The 5,835-nt window shown below is 27.7% G+C and overlaps 1 non-coding gene across 1 annotated transcript; it reads left to right on the forward strand.

Moving 5' to 3' along the window:
- The first annotated feature begins 966 nt into the window (after window positions 1–966).
- Trnam-cau (transfer RNA methionine (anticodon CAU)) lies at window positions 967–1,039 on the forward strand. Its single transcript has one exon. It is a non-coding gene; the product is annotated as a tRNA-Met (tRNA).
- The last annotated feature ends 4,796 nt before the right edge of the window (window positions 1,040–5,835 follow it).

Consider the following 5,835-nt stretch of genomic DNA (forward strand, 5'->3'; position numbering starts at 1 on the left):
GCTGCCACTTCACTTGCGAAATTCTGCACCCGAACTCTGCGCGATCATTTCACATGTATTAGCACACTTGTCCACTACGTCGCTGTTAAGATGGCAACGAAGTGTTACATTTTTTCTTATATCACTAAGTAATTCATAGTATTTCCTAAAGCAAACCGATTCCGATGTAACTACGTTAGCCATCCGCTGATTCTGTCAAATTCATTGAGAGCCAGTTAACGGCCGGCAGCATTAAACATTTTTTTCACCCTGGCTACAAGCTAACCTAACCTTAGGCGCTCCATTGCTTGTATGATTGTATACCGCAGCTGCCTAAGTAGTTCACAAGTGTCATATGTGATTGATGTCCGACACAGAAATTGTAAGTCTTCCGATAAGGTGATTAATTTTGCGCCATCTTTTATTGGAAAAAACTTTTTAATTTGTTTTATTTCACATTTTTCCCTCTGTTTTCATATTAAAAATTCTTAAATGCAAATCTATTCGAATTTTTACTCGCCACTGTAGATATTTGTATTTGATAAGACACTAAATATGTGCTTAGAAAAGATAGAAGCGATCATTTCTACAAATATTTGACCAATTTATTTTCCGATATTTTTAAGTCAGCACACATATTCACATACTATACATATGCATTAGTAAGTGCGAACACGAGTTCTAAAGCCAAGTGACTTTATTTACATATAAACGCCTAGGAGGCACACGCAAATTCACATTTATAATAAAATACTTTTTGAGTTCAAATACTTAATAATGTGATTATAAATATTATATTAAATTTTATGTGCAACAAATACGTACATACATATATATGTACATACCGAGCCTATACATAAATACAACGCGGTATTTAAGGGAGCATTTAAATGTTATATACACACACACATACATACATACATACATAGACACACATAAATGTCTGCTGTCACATAAATGCGCAATGTAGCCGACCCTGCCCACACAGCCTCGGTGGCGCAGTAGGCAGCGCGTAAGTCTCATAATCTTAAGGTCGTGAGTTCGAGCCTCACCCGGGGCAGTGATTTATTTTGTATTTATTGAATCCTTTTTAAACAAAATTTTTTTTGTATGTACTTCAATAAATAAAAATAAAAAAATACACATTTCACACAGGTAAATTCTATAGAAGCACTGGCATTATTATTGATTTATTTTTGGAGACAAATAAGAGACGCAGAATTTACGGACATAGTATACTCGTACATATGTGGAAATTTTTAGAACAATTTTATTCTGAATACTTCAAGATATTCATTTGAATTGAAGTTGAAATCAACTTGAATGAGTTAACATTTTTTTGAATGAGGTAACATTTTTTTGAATGAGTTAAAATTTTTTTGAATGAGGTAACATTTTTTTGAATGAGTTAAAATATAAAATTCTCTGTAGCGACGAGAAAATGGTAAGCGCTCTAGAATTGCTAGGACAGAGTGTGAGCAAGCAAGTATAGTGAGGTCTTCTAGGAACTACTAAGGATTTTCGAATTGGACTGTCGGAATAGACCTTTTGCATACAATAAAGAAGAAGCCGATTATGTTATATTTTTTTAAATAATTTATTTTTATGTTTTTACTTTGTTATATTTTATTTTATTCATTTTTATTTCACTTTATTTAATTTTTTTTACTATTTTTAATTTTTTTGCATTCTTTTATTTTATTTTTACTACATATTTTGCATTTTATTTTACCTTATTTTATTTGTGTTATGCTATAATTTATTTAATTCTGTTTTTTTTTAATTTATTAATTTTAACTTTTTTGTTATTTAATTCATTTTTATTTTTTATTTATTTTTTATTTCTTTTATTCAATTTTATATCGCTTTTTGTAATTTTTTTTATTTTTTTATTCTTTTTGTATTTTTTTATTTATTTTTTAATAACTTATTAATTTTAACTTTTCTGTTATTTTATTTTTTATTTTATTCATCTTTATTTCACATTATTTAATTTTTTTATTATTTATAATTTATTTAATTCTGTTTTTTTTTTAATTTATTAATTTTAACTTTTTTGTTATTTAATTCATTTTTATTTTTATTTATTTTTTATTTCTTTTATTCAATTTTATATCGCTTTTTGTAATTTTTTTTATTTTTTTATTCTTTTTGTATTTTTTTATTTATTTTTTAATAACTTATTAATTTTAACTTTTCTGTTATTTTATTTTTTATTTTATTCATCTTTATTTCACATTATTTAATTTTTTTATTATTTATTATTATTTTTGTATTATTTTATTATAATTTTAAATAATGTTTTGGTTTTAACTTTCTTGTTATTTAATTTATTTTATTTTATTTCCCTTTATTTAAATTTTTTTATAATTTTTAATTTCTTTTTCATTCTTTTATTTTATTTTTACTGCATATTTTGCATTTTATTTTACCTTATTTTATTTGTGTTATGTTATAATTTATTTAATTCTGTTATTTTTTTTAATCATTTATTAATAATTAAATTGTTTGTTATTTAATTTATTTTTATTTTTTCTTATTTTTTGTATTCAATTTTATTTCGTTTTTTTTTAATTTTTTTTTTATTTTTTTTGTATTCTTTTATTTTTTTAATAATTTATTAATTTTAACTTTTCTGTTATTTTATTTTTTATTTTTTTATATATTTTTTATTCATCCTTATTTCACTTTATTTAATTTTTTTTATTATTTTTAGTTTTTTTGTATTCTTTTATTTTATTTTTAAATAATTTATTAATTTGAACTTTTTTGTTGGTTGGTTGGTTGGTTCAAGAGTGACCCCGCATCGGAGTGCCACATAGACCGCAAGTTGGGTCCGTTGTGTTGCCCTAGAGCTCATTATGTTATATGATTTCCCCCCCTAACCGAGATTTTTATTATAGATTTTGGTCAAAGATATTAATTCGTTTCGAGAATTTGATGAGAGATTCGATTTTCAGGTCCGAGAGTACTGAAAGATTGTCAATTGCTGGAGTGCCAAGAAGAGTGAGTGGACTTCTGGCTAGACCGGTCGTTTTGAGGAACCCCGAGCCGACGTGCGCTAGTGCCCAAAAGGCAGAGGCCGGTGATAAGAGATATTGTATGCCTTAGTTCGTGTTTCGAAAGACTTATAAGGGTTTTTGTCTGTTTCAGATTGTAGGATGGCCAGATTTGTCTGGTCGTAACGCAAGTAGTTTCCCCCGCCGCCTCCGATCAGCAATGCTACTCGATCAATGATCATTTTACATGTTGAGAGCGGAATGGGGATTGTGGATAAGTTACTAACATTTGATTGCGCAGCTCCGGCTCTTGGGAGCTCATCAGCTTTGCAGTTACCTTCGAATCCACTGTGACCCGGTATCCAGATAACTTGGACAGAATTCTGAACACTTATCTCGTTAAGAGATAAGAGACAGGATCGAACCACATCTGAGTGGGTATAAGAGGAGCTGAGTGCTCGAACGGCCGCTTGACTGTCGGTGAAAAAGCGGATATCCTCTAGTGATATTCTATTTTCTAAGAGAGTTTTCCCAGCATACCAGATAGCGCATACTTCCGCTTGGAATACACTATAGTAGTCGGGTAATCTAAATGATAGATTGATGTGAGGGGAATTGGAAAAGATTCCAAATCCCACTTTGCCGTCTTGTTTTGAACCATCTGTATATATAATCAGAGGGCCATCGATTTCGGTTAGATTTGTCTTCCATTCTTCTCTAGTTGGGAGTGAACAGGAGAATAGCAAGGGTGGTGATGGAAGACTTACATGATAGTCTATGTCGGAAGAGATAACAGTGTTCCTGTTCAGTATGGCCGAATAGCCAAGATACTTATTCCATTTCGATATAGCATTCATGCGTGTCGCTGCTTTCGCTGCAATCGCTTTGCCAGCCAGATCGATAGGGAACAAGTGAAGCAACGTATTTAGAGCCTTAGTAGGTGTTGTACTTAAGCATCCTGTTATCAGGAGGCAGGCTGTTCTTTGGACTCGATCAATTGTGGCTAGTCTGCACCGTTTTTCGAGTGCTTGTTATATTTTGTTTTACTTATTTTTATTTCACTTCATTAATTTTTTTTAATATTGTTTTTTGTTTTTGTTTTTTGTATTCTTTTATTTTAATTTTAAATAATTTTTTAGTTTTAAGTTTCTTGTTATTTAAAGTATTTTATTTTATTTATATTTTTTATTCATCCTTATTTCACTTTATTTAATTTTTTTATTATGTTTAGTTTTTTTTGTATTCCATTATTTTATTTTTAAATAATTTATTAATTTGAACTTTTTTGTTACTTAATTTATTTTAATTTTTATTTTTAATTTTCTTATATTTTATTTTATTAAATTTTATTTCGCTTTATTTAGTTTTTTAATTTTCTGTATTCTTTTATTGTATTATTCAGTTTATTATTTCATTTTATTTTAATTTATTTTCCTTTTTTGTTTTCATATTAGCTTAGTTTATTTTTTATTTCATATATATTCATTGTATTCAGTTTATTTCATTTAAATCTATTTTACTTTTTTTATTTTAGTTTTCTTTATTTTATCCTTTTAACTTGTTTTAATCTTTTTTATTTATATGTTTGATACTTTTATATTTTTGTATTTTATTTTATTCTTTTTAATTCTTATTTAGTGTTTTCGTTTTATTTTCTTTTATTTTACGAACTTAATTACCATATTTAATTTTGTTTTATATAACTTTATTTTAGTTCAGTATATTTTATTTTATTAAGTTTTAGTTCAATTTTATTTTAATATAATATAATTTAATTTTTATTTTATTTTATTTTGCTTTATCGCAATTTTTATTTAATTTTATTTTATTTAATTTTGGCTTATTTCAATTTTTACTTCATTTTATTTATTTATTTTATTTTCTTTCATTGTTTTGTTTTATTTTATTTCATTTCATTTCGTCGTCTATGTTTTTACAGACAAACGAGAAACTTTGTATTTGACTTCGGGTGACCCTTAAAGTTATTGTCGCATTTGTCTTTCTCACACTTCTGCACTCAGAATAGAAATGTACTGCAGTCACATAAATTTCCTGTGCAAATGGCGACACAAATTTAAGGCGTGAAAACTTTTGCAAAAGTTACAGACATACATTTAGTATATTTGTACATACACACAAGCACCCATACATATGCACATTTGTACCCATAAGTGAGAAACAAGGAAATGTGCTTAGATAGTAAAAGTCAGGTATTAGTTGAAAGTTTAAGAGATTAATGATTATCGAGTGGAATTCTTCGACATCTCTACTGGAAAGCAGATTTTCTGTAGTTAAACAAATAAAATATATACTTCCCTGGGCAATAAAAACAAACATAAATTACATTCCATATATCACCAAACACACATACCCGAGCATTAAAAGAAATGAAGGGAGTTTTTGTTTTTACTCAAATATTTACTTCCAAAGGCATTCAAAAAAGAAAGCAAATACATATGTATGTATGTGTTTATTTGCAGCAGGCATTTTAAAATTTAAATCATGAACTGTTATTTAATGTAAAAACTCAGGCTATTTAGTTCGAGAGTGACTAGAATCGGACCAGTCGCAAAATGCCTAATTAGAGCTGCCTGCAAAACAAATATTCTTTTAATAAATAAAACTGCTTTAAAAGTTAAGGAAATGTAATATACAAAATGAGGATTAGGCGGTTATACTCGTAAATAATAATGGAGTTAATCAGCTGTGCAGTGCATCCTCAATATCCAAAATTTTTTGTCTTCTTATCTTTTATTGATTGGTTCATTAAATGGTATAAAACTGATACAGGTGCGTACTAGTTCGTTAACTGGTCTTGTTTTGATGCCGATTTAGAGGCCGACAGTTGACATTTCGT

This window comes from Anastrepha ludens, chromosome 3, assembly GCF_028408465.1.
Source record: "Anastrepha ludens isolate Willacy chromosome 3, idAnaLude1.1, whole genome shotgun sequence".
NCBI classification, from domain to species: Eukaryota; Metazoa; Arthropoda; class Insecta; order Diptera; family Tephritidae; genus Anastrepha; species Anastrepha ludens.